The sequence below is a fragment of the Eurosta solidaginis genome, chromosome 1, assembly GCF_040869045.1.
Source record: "Eurosta solidaginis isolate ZX-2024a chromosome 1, ASM4086904v1, whole genome shotgun sequence".
Taxonomy (NCBI): Eukaryota; Metazoa; Arthropoda; class Insecta; order Diptera; family Tephritidae; genus Eurosta; species Eurosta solidaginis.
This window is the reverse complement of record NC_090319.1, coordinates 93,790,992-93,803,353: the sequence shown is the minus strand read 5'-3', so window position 1 is coordinate 93,803,353 and position 12,362 is coordinate 93,790,992.

Sequence of the window (12,362 nt, the reverse complement as noted above, 5' to 3'; positions counted from 1 at the left end):
ACCCTAGCTTTCTTACTTATTTAATTGGCGCTTAACCGTTTGAACGGTTATGGCCGTCCAACAAGGCGCGCCAGTCGCTTCTTTGCTCTGCCAACTGGCGCCAATTGGTCACATCAAGGGAGCTTAAATCGTTTTCCACCTGGTCCTTCCATCGGAGTGGGATCCGCCCTCTTCCTCTGCTTCAATAGGCGGGTTCCGATCGAAATACTTTCTTCGCCGGAGCGTCGCCTTTAATTCGAATAACATGACCTAGCCAGTGTAGCCGCTGCATTGTAATTCGCTAGTTTAAGTTGATGCCTGCGGACCATAGCTACCTTACTATATATACCGAGCTAACAGTACCATAAGGGAGTTCGAAATTTTATGTATTTGACGTTGGAAACATTGGTATAGCTAATATACATATGTAAGCTACGGATCGTGAGAAACTTTTTTCTTTTGAAATTTTTTCTTTGAACTTTCTGTCCTGTTTTGACAGTTGATGAAAAAATAAACTACGATTTTTGATGTTGCGTTTTTGCAATGACGTAGCAAATGCATAACCGTGAACTTTGTTATTAGCCGTGTTTTTTAACACGCGTATATCCGTTTACGCTGAAACTTTATATTGACTGCTAAGAGACAAACTATAAATACACCTCTGAAATTGCTGCGCATAAATTTTGTCCTACTAAATTTCAATACGCATTATACTCAGATGTAACTGAAATATGTGTCTTTGTTTCACCCTGTACACTAATTCTATGTATTATATGTGTGTCCACAATTCATCGCAACTGATTCAGCTATATGTTATACCCTATGGCCATCAGAGCGTTGCGTCTCCGCTTTTCGGTACACCCTGTTGCTGTAGCTAGTTGTTTTACGACAGCCGCTAGATGGGTCTCCTAAGCATTATCTAAGCGAAGATAGGCGTTTTTTAACACGCGCAAACGAAACGTATACGCGCGTGTTAAAAAACACGGCTATTGTATTGCAAACGATAATGCAAGGGTGCTAGACCATTTGTCAAAATCCTGAACTCCGTTCATATATTTCATTTTTTACTGTCGCTTATAGGATTTTTTGCTGGGAATATATTTATTCATCATATTATATGGGATAAAGACATAAAGACCAAAACAATGGATGCTGATTGTGGGCGAAGTAAAATATATTTAAACAACTTATGTAACCAAGTAGTTAGGTAAATTGGCATATACCAACTCAATTTACGTATTGAATGTGAAATAATTTCAAAATTTTTAATTTATTTTGAGAATGTTATGGAGTTCAAAGAAAAAAAATATATATATAACTGTAAGGCGCGATAACCTCCGAAGATATTTTAGGCCGATCTTCTCTTATGAAATTTAGCTTCTATAAAATTAGTCGGAATTGAAGTGTTAAAATGTTTATTATCGGATGCGGATTTAGAAAGGAGTAGAACCTATATCAACTTATGGAAATCACAAACAACTATTTCTGAATTGAATGTCCCTTTCACACCCCACATAAAAAAATTGTAAAGGTTTACAAATAAGATATGTATCAGCTGCTCGGTCACAGCGGCGTACACCTGACCAGCATGCTTGATCTATATCCTTTTTTGTGGAGGCTATTTGGCAGCGTTGTACTACTTTTGTACAAAATAGTGTAGTAGCAGTTGTTGTTGTTGCTATTGTTGTATCGATAAGTACACTCCCCGAAGGTTTTGCTGGATGCAGATCCGGAAAGTTCCGGTAACAAGCACCATTAAGATAATAGCCCGACCATCTCGGGAACGATTTAGTATGAACACATGAAACCTTCTATGTCATTCCGCCCTCCCACCCCCTAGATCCATGAGGAAATAACTTTTGAAATTCCGCTCCTTTTTTCGCTAATTAATGCATCCCTCCGTCGATCTCGAAGACAGCAGCTCCAGAAATTTTGACACTTCGTTCAGTGTCGTTCACGTTCATTCACGCTCGTTCCATCACGTTCCACACAGTTTTGACACTTGGGTCAGTTTGTTAGAAAGAGAAGGAAACAAACATATCTAGCTGGTATACCTAAACAATGGCTTCCACTGTTTTTTGGCGTAGTTTATAGTTTTTTTTTTTTGTAGTATTTCTTAATCTGGCAGTGAGACGGATTATTAAATACATCAGGTTATTTGTGATGCCTTTTACAATTGGAACCGATTCCACTGACATGCCACAAACAACATTCATAGGGAGTCGGTCATTTCTTGCATCATCTTCTAAGCAACAAATGCTGAAATTATATCTCAACTTCCACTTATCGCTGAAGAAAAACACAATCTGCTCAAGACTGCAATAAATCCAACACAACTTTGATCTGGATCCAGTAATTGCTTAAACTCTAGAGCCTGACTGAATCCATACATGTGTGTCCTCGGGTGCCGTGAATCTCATCCTTTCCAAGTGACACTGGACTTATTCAAAGCTAATGCCACTATGGACCGAACCTGCTGACACTTTATAATTTCTAGGCCTCCCATAAAATGATCTCGATAATAATAATTATAATTATGAATGGAAGTATCGACTGGGCATCAGCAACAGCTGAACATTTGCGTATTTTTTTTCTTTTTGCTTTTGTTGCCAAACTCAATCAAACCCCAAGATTTGTGCAACTAAAATAAATTAAAAACTAACTCTTATCATACTCTTTGATAAATACGTACTTAATTTTCTACATAGGTAGCATTCTTGTCCTTGCAGAATTTGTTATTTTGTTTTTGATTGCCCTACAAACTGAGACTGTTTCAGCAGTTAACCGTTACTAAGCGGACTGCATTAAAGCCAGGATATTACAACACAGCAGGATATGAATTTAATAGTACGGATGTATGTCTGCACATGGACATCGCAAATCTGCTCTATGCCTGCCGCTGTGCATTGAATGTTGAGACTTTGACTAGAGCTCATTATCCTTACTGCTTGTTCGGCACTTCTTTATCTCCATGTTTTAGAGCCTTTGCACAGCAGGATTGCTACTTTATATACACCAATGATCGTATCTACACTTACGTATCGACATATTTGCCTTTTAAATCCTATTCTCTCACAGACTGAGTTATTTTCAAGTTCAAGTTTTAGTATCCATGACAAATTACTTAGTTGCGAAAATAGTCTTAGTATTCCTTTTTGATTTTTCGAGTTTACAGTTACAATGATGATGATTAGAATAAATTGCATCTAAGGATTTCATTTTTTTGTAATATAGGGATGGACACTCAGCAGCTGAATACCCGTATCCTTGTCTAATGTGCATTTGGTCAATCACAAAGCAGTTGAAATCCACAATGTGGGAGCGGTTTTCTCCTAACCATGGGGAGCGGAATCCATGTGCAGGAATGTTCTGTTAACACATAGATCTTAAATAAACTAACTAAAAATTAAGAGGGTTTTAGTTAAATGGTGTTACATTTAAACATTCTCCCTAGCGAGACTCACGCTACTCTAGCTCAACTTCGATCGGGATACTGTAACACGTTAAACTCTTATCTATATAAAATCAACTCCTATATACATAATGTATGTCCTGCTTGCAAGGAATGTTATATATGTTGATTGCAATGAGGAACCAACGCCTCTAATACCCGTCTCACTCTGGTTCACCCCTGTTGAGTGATCGCAACTATTAGATGGGGCGAAGCACAGCTACAACACTGTTGTTGTTGTAGAGATATATAGGTTTTTTGCAGTGTTATCAATGTTGATCGTATTTTGCCGGATATAGATCCGGTACGCTCCGGTAACAGGCACTATAAGGTACAAGCCAAATTATCTCGGAAATGATTTAATATGACCACATTGAACCTTCTAGGCCATTCCTCCCTACACCCCCTAGTTAATTGGAATGAGGTTTACAATTGGTTTGGATAAGCTATAAATTGCGCTGGCAACCCCTTGAAAGGTGTCTAAGTTTTGGTGATTCGACGGGCGAATAGTTTTTGTTATTATACTTATTATTTGTTATTTAAGTGGGCTGTATATTATTTTATTTAGAGAGAGGTCGCTATGCGCCTGTTATACCTTGTATGTATTCATTAGGGGCGAGCACTGGGGGCTCCAAGGTATTGGCTGCGGGTTGAGCCACCTTGTTTTGCTTTGAAAAACCCCGCTTTGGGATACAAAATTCAAACTATGTCTTTAGAATATTTCACTAACCAGTTGAGAATTACAAGCACACTAAATGGCTAATTAAACAAACGAAAGAAAAATGTTCATAGTTTAAGTCACTTAAACAAATTGGTTGCCCTACGCACCCCCTTGATTCATTTGGGTATTTAAGTCGCCTCTTACGCGAGGCATACTTTCGAGTTCCCTAACGCAATGACTACCGACCTCTGTAACCGATTCAATGAAAGCTTTGTAAATATTGAAAACTCATTCTCATCAATAGTTGGCTTATGGTTTAGAGGTTTAAGATTATCCTTCACCCCTTCTAACTTTACTGCCAAATTTGGATAACCTTGAGCATTTTCATCCATTCGCATAACCTGATCTGGTCTTTTAATATAGCTGACATCTTACAATTTCCTGAAGTACTCGTCGTTAAATATTCCCCGAAGACAAAGGGAAGAGCTACGCATATGAGTTCCTTGCGTTCCGGTACTAGCACCTTCTGGTGTCAACCCGACTGTAAAGAGGACGATTAAATCTTTAGGTCTGTTGAACGAGGCTGGTGTTGTTGTGCAAAGTCAATTTACAGATCCGCATGCATTTTGCTTGACAGGCCTAGCAGCACACAAGCAGCTTCCTTTCGCCGCAGGGGGTGTTATATCTCCTCACGCTGGGTTGTGATAATAAACAAGCTTCCGGTAGAGCTCGTTAAGCAGGCGGATAACCTGGCAATAATTGTTAGGGGGCCAACTCAGACAATACAGACTATTGTGTACTAATAGCTGCCCCCTCGTGTGAGGAGCGAGGAAAGAAACTAATCTGGGGAAGTGAATTGGTAAACCGGTACACGGTTGGGTCGAAGTTGGGGTTTTCTGTCAGGTGCTTGATGTATGCCGCATGTTGAAGTTGCCAAATCACTTTATCGTCTTCCATGCGGAAGTTGCTTCTATTAAGGATACCTCGGTGGCAGCAAGGATGCCTCGGAGCCAGCAACTTTGTTGGTTTTTAATCGTGACATTTCCATTTTCATCCGTGCTCTATCAATAATCTAAGTACTCCCAAGAGATCGGATACCAGATTTTGCAGAGCTTCTGCCCAGCCCTGAAATCGTTCGTTTTTCGCTTTCAGCGCTTAGTTGCTCAAGCCGAATTCACAATTTTCTGCTTTGCCTTTTTCTCCTAGAAAAGGCTTTTAGCTTAAATTTTCTAATCACCGTAGTTGCCGCCCTCTCTTTTGGCCCTGTAAATAGCATTCTATATTATGGTGGAAATTTTATATTTTTGCAACAACTTAACTCACCGAAATTTGTTTGCGCTTAGCCACAAGATATGGGTAAAGTTAAAGGCAGTTCTTAGCTTCCATTCGACTTGAGGTTAAATTTATACTTAGTGACACCATACCAAAAAACCACCTTCTATGGCATGTCCCACCTCTGCACGCTTCGCATTTTTACAATCGAGATGTTTTGAGCATGTGGGATGGTGCTTGGCTTGACTATATAGAGTTCCAGTATGTGGGATAATGTATTTCAAGTGACACCATATTATTTCACGTTTTCTGAAGCATCATATACTGTCAATAGCACAGTTCTAGTTTAGTTAGTTCAAACTCATATTTTTCAGGTTACGACTTCAGCTTTGAGGATCGAGGGATGTTGGCCAGTAAGAATCAGGTATTGTAATACAATGAAGCTACTATTACGGAACGTATCGGATCTATATCCTACGAAGAACCATCAAAACCGATAACACTCTCCTAGTCACCACCTTGTCAACTTTAACCGTCTACTCTCTCGATAACATTTTGATGAAGAAGCGTTTACACTGCCATAAATATCATAAGGAATAGTCTATACCTGGTTTGACATAAGACCTTAACTATGTACAAAGTTCGAAGGGTCAAAGCTAAATCTGTCGGTTTCATTGTTGGGTAATTCTTGACTTCAAATAAAAATAAGACTTTTGCCGATGCCCTATGGAATCTATTGTAAACTGTAGTGGGATCCACAGCTCACTTCGAATTTGTCACTGGCAATACGAGAATTGCCATTCCAGCTTTAACTTTTGGTATAAGAATGAAGAGTCCAGCGCTCACTTCTACCAAACCTGAATTCGTAATTTATTAAAAGTATAAATCATTAATATCAAATCTGTGTTAAAAAGTTGTTCTGCTCATTAATTCGAAATTAAATATTAAGAAATCCACTTCAAGGTCAATGAAATTAAGTATTTCGCATTCAGTTCACAAAAGAATGGGACTTTAGGTAATTTATCTAAAACGAGCTAGAGGTACATATATGCTTTTAAAATTACATGTGTATTCCCAAATATTTTATGTAAATATGTTTGCAAGTAAATATATACAAACAAACAAATAAAAATAATTATTAAATGTTTATAAACGAAGCAAAACAAAAAAACAAGTTTTCTGTTTGAAAATCTAGCAGAAATTAATCAATGTCGAATTTGTGGGGAGAATCAAATGGTCTTAAATTGTTGATGAAAAAAAGGAAGACAACTGATGTTTGACGGTTATACATATATGAACATTAGGGTGGTCCTTATTAATCGAATATATATACCTGAAGTTTCTACACCTTTTCCAGTTTAAGTTCAGAAATTTACAACTCAAGTTCAGAAAATATCAATTCAAGTTCAGAAAGTTCCAATTCAAGTTCAGAATTTCCAATTCAAGTTAAGAAAATTACAATTAAATTTCAGAAAATTACTATTCATGATCATAATTTCCAATTCAAGTTCAGAATTTCCAATTCAAGTTCAGAAAATTACAATTCAAGTTCAGAAAATTCCAATTCAAGTTCAGAAATTTACAACTCAAGTTCAGAAAATATCAATTGAAGTTCAGAAAATTCCAATTCAAGTTCAGAAATTTACAACTCAATTTCAGAAAATATCAATTCAAGTCCAGAAAGTTCCAATTCAAGTTCAGAATTTCCAATTCAAGTTAAGAAAATTACAATTAAAGTTCAGAAAATTACAATTCATGATCATAATTTCCAATTCAAGTTCAGAATTTCCAATTCAAGTTCAGAAAATTACAATTAAAGTTTAGAAAATTACAATTCATGATCAGAATTTCCAATTCAAGTTCAGAAAATTACAATTAAAGTTCAGAAAATTAAAATTCATGATCAGAATTTCCAATTCAAGTTCAGAAAATTACAATTCATGATCAGAATTTCCAATTCAAGTTCAGAAAATTCCAATTCAAGTTCAGAAAATTACAATTAAAGTTCAGAAAATTATAATTCATGATCATAATTTCCAATTCAAGTTCAGAATTTCCAATTCAAGTTCAGAAAATTACAACTAAAGTTCAGAAAATTACAATTCAAGTTCAGAATTTCCAATTCAACTTCAGAAAATTACAATTCATGATCAGAATTTCCAATTCAAGTTCAGAAAATTCCAATTCAAGCTCAGAAATTCCAATTTAAAATCAGAAAATTACAATTCAGGTTAAGAATTTTCATTTCAAGTTCAGAAAATTACAATTCAAGTTCAGAATTTTCATTTCAAGTTCAGAAAATTACAATTCAAGTTCAGAATTTCCAATTCAAGCTCAGAAAATTATAATTCATGATCAGAATTTCCAATTCAAGTTCAGAAAATTCCAATTAAAGTTCAGAAATTCCAATTTAAATTCAGAAAATTACAATTCAAGTTCAGAATTTTGATTTCAAGTTCAGAAAATTACAATTCAAGTTCAGAATTTTCATTTCAAGTTCAGAAATTTACAACTCAAGTTCAGTAATTTACAACTCAAGTTCAGAAAATATCAAATCAAGTTCAGAAAATTCCAATTCAAGTTCAGAAATTTACAACTCAAGTTCAGAAAATATCAATTCAAATTCAGAAAATTCCAATTCAAGTTCAGAAATTCCAATTCAAGTTGAGAAAATTACAATTAAAGTTCAGAAAATTACAATTCATGATCAGAATTTCCAATTCAAGTTCAGAAAATTGCAATTAAAGTTCAGAAAATTACAATTCAACTTCAGAATTTCCAATTCAAGTTCAGAAAATTAAAATTCATGATCAGAATCTCCAATTCAAGTTCAGAAATTCCAATTTAAATTTAGAAAATTACAATTCAAATTCAGAAAATTACAATTTAAGATCAGAATTTTCTTTTGAAGTTCAGAAAATTACAATGCAAGTTCAGAATTTTCATTTCAAGTTCAGAAAATTACATTTCAAGTTCAAAAAAATACGATTCCGTTGTATTGTAAAAATTTGAATTTGTTTGAAAACGCAAACAAGGTTATTTTTTCATAGAGCTTCATTGCAAAAATTAAATTGAAAGGCCACTGGTCGGGTCATCTCTGCCTGTAGGAGTATTCCATGTATGTGAACATAATCTTACCAATTGGCTGTCGTGGGGTATCTTAAAATCTCGAAAAATTTTGAATTACTACAATTTACAATAAAATGGGTAAACGGGTAAACGAGTAAGGAAAAATATATTCTGACAGCTGAAATACCATTTTCAAGAAAGAAGGTATTACCTTCCGTACCAACAAACGCAGATGGGTAAATTGTGTTGTATTCTCTACTACCCGACTTCGGGACGAAAACCTTCCTTGATTTCTTCCATGTGACCGAAATGTAGTTATAACGACTGCGTGCAGTGAAGATTTCCTTTCCAATTTCCAAGAGGAGGCTCTTTGCTCCACCTTTCCACGGAAAGTGAAGGTGTTCAGGGTTCCAGCTACTGATTGTGCCCACGTCACATCAGCATGCTTCACAAAAGTTTTTGTTCCAATTGACGTTTGTTCAGAATTTTTCCAAGCCTTGTTGTTGTTGCGTTAACAGTGTTTCGCTCCATTCAATACGTGGGACCATTCCTTAATTGCCATTAAACCTCAATAAGGAGAGACCAAGGAAACTTGCAGTTTCAATAGGGGTTTACTAGCAGCATCTCTGCTATTATAGTCGTTGGTTCCATATTAAAACTGAGAAGATGATTGTTGGCTTGCGTAGGCCATAAATTATGCATGTCAGAGTTGATGATGTGTGTCGGAGTTGAGAGTGAACTTGAGGCAAAGTGACGCCTGTCTCCCCCGGAAGTCTGATTCCTTTTTCTACAAGAGTTGGAAAACGTATATTTATAACATGGTTCACCGGGAGCCTCTTGGTTATTTTCTTCAAACGGCTGAGTTAATAGGTTCCGGCTCTCACCGTTATGGTAAGAGAGAGAGAGAGATGTCTCCATAGCCGCTGGGAGGCGGGCTAGATGAAGCTGTTGTTTGAGGGGATGTCCCGATTTGTGACGAACCCGCGAAAACTATTTGTTCAGCATCTCATTATACTTTATATTCAGCTGCTTCTTGTAGCGGTAAAGACACTGCACGAAGGATTTGAGACGTGTTATCGATATTGATGGCCATTTGCCGGATACATATAGATCCGGTATGTTCCGGTAAGGAGAACCAGTAAGATACTAACCCGAAAATGTAGTGAGCGATTTAATATGACCACGTTACAGCTTCCCCCACTCCCACGTTTCATTAGGAAATTGCGATCGTCAGAGCCTCGCCTGCTAAATATAGGCATGATACGGTCACATTTATAACAGGATTCGCCTCGGGTGGGGGAGATTGACTCTCTGGTTGAGGAAGCTGCGCAGATATAAAACTTTTGTATTGCACATAACAGCTTGAATCCTTTATATTGAGCTCTTTTGTCTCATTGTGTAAACGATGTTCAGATGTGCCAAGGTGACATCGCGATGCAATTTTGAGTGCAGTATTTTGGCAGGCCTGCAGCGTTTTAAACTATGTTTTTTTAAATTAGGCGCCCAAAATGGCGACGCGCAGCACATGAGCGGCCGGTCAATAGCTTTGTAAATTGGTAACATTTTCTATTTTTCCTCAGGTGCTGGCGGTAAACGAATTCACGATTTTTTACGGCTTTGAACTTTAAATACAATTCGGCAGCATGTGCCTAGGACTGCTATCAAACATTGCAGCAAAGAACCTAAGCGTGTCTGAGAGTGGTCGTGAGCTTTACCCGTGACGATGTCAGATTACCTTATGGAGGTTTCCATACTTCTTAATGAATCTTCATGAATAGCAATCGTTTAAAGTTCTCTTCGAGATTCGCCTTCTATTTGGTCCTCGAGGTTGGTTAGGCAACTCTATACGCCACCTGAAAACCTTTTTCTAGACTTTAAAGAGATGATCACTGACAAACCCGTCGAATATACTCGAATTTGCTCCTTTTGGGATTCTGTGCGATGGATTTGTCTCCCTTAGTCTACATAAAAAAGGAACATGTGATGATGTGGCAGGTATATTTATCTCGACACTTCACCATTGTTGAAAGGGCCTGGGAGTGTGTTGCTTTATTTCTGATTAATAATTTAGTACAAGGGCTACACACCTTTTTCACTTTTCCATGCCTGGCGTTGTCGTCGCAACACATTAATCTTCCTGCTGGCTATGTATTTCGCTAATTACTGCACCTTCTTGCTGGGTGATGCTCGCTGTCGTGAGCCATTCCGCTTTGATTTACATAATGCTTCGACCGCTACAGCCCTCAACGCTGACCAAGGCAGCATCGCCAGTCGAGGGACTTTGGCTAGTTGGGCCAATCCTCTATCCGCCGCCGCACGGCAAATACTTTATTTTATAACTTTTTTTTGGAGCACCCTAACGTACATAAAAAGTGTACATGTGTAGCTTTATGAGCATCAATTGAGATGAAAAAAAAACAAGGATTGGTGGGGAATGTGGCCTAATCAATGCTAGAAGAATTTAGAAAAAAGAAAAGAAAGATGTCAATGCATATTTTTTTGTTTATTTTTTTTTATAAAATGGTATCGTTCATTTTTCAAATATTTTATATACATATGACATATTTTAAGGCGGACTACTAAAATATTTGGAAAGTTATAATGTAAATTCATAAATCCCAATATTGCAATTAATCAAACTCAAGCTCGAAGTGGTAAGCAAATTTCACTTTATTCATTAACAAATTTCACTTTATTCAATTATCAAATTTTACGAGTTTAGACCTAACTGACCTATATCCAGAACCTCTCCTGCAGTGTCGATATCCACCCCTCCTATCCTTTTCTGATGCCGGTGAGTATCGAAAGGAATACCAGGTACATAATACAGTGTATGGTGGTGGTGTTCTTATTAAGAGAAACAGCTGAATTTCTTGTTCTGCTGTTGCCCTGTACACGGTCGAAAATTGTAGTTTATTTTTTAAACCTAGCAAATTTTACTGCGGATTTTAAGCTTTTTTTGCACTACTTTTGAAACCACTAAATATTTTTAAGCAATTTCTCAGATATCTTTGTCTCAATTTTAGTCAGACAATTCAAAAATATAATTTTCTATGAAAAGTTTAAAATTTAAAACAAAAAAGGGAGTCCAAGGAAACTGGCAGTTTCAACAGCGGTTGACCATAGTTGTCGGTATTAACGCTGTGTAACCCCACGCGGTTTTGAGGGGGGCGTTACTGGCATTGATACACCATTGCGTAACAACGTGGCACATGACACCTTTATATGAGTTCAAATTCATCTTCGAAACCACCAATACACGATAAAACTGGTACACGGGTTATTATCCACGGGAGATCAAGTCTTCTTCCACCTATTTTGAGTAACTCAAAGGAGGTTTACCACCTTCTTCTGCTACCAAACGCGAGCGTTGATAGGAAAACATTCTGAGCCATGGGCTTCTAGGAATATTTCTCTCGAATATTCAAATGAAACAAAATCATCCCACCTTATTGAAATATTACACTTCTAATGATCTTGGTTAGAATTTCCTAATTATTAACTCATTTGATAGCTTAGAAACTGCTAAAACAAAAACAAAAAAGGAATCCAGGTTTTAATCAACTTAGCTTTTACCGGGTCTATGAATCTCCCTAAGAATCTGTCGAATACTCGCTGCGAGGTTGATCTCTAATGCTGTAATCGTTAGCTCATTGTCTCTCTTAACAAAGTCAATAAGGCGTATTTAGCAATGTCTGGGATGAAGCTCGAGACATGCATATTCTATTGTTGATCGATTCCACAGAGCCTAGCAAAACCTCGTGGAAACATTGTCGGGACAACAATTTTTACCAGAAAGACGGTAGTAGCGAGAATTTTCAAATTTTTGTACAAGTCTGGCTTAGGGGGATAAATATGGTTAGGTTGAACCTCTTGATAGGGACCTCACATATATTGAATATTGTCGTATTTTTCTAGAGGTTGTTGGCG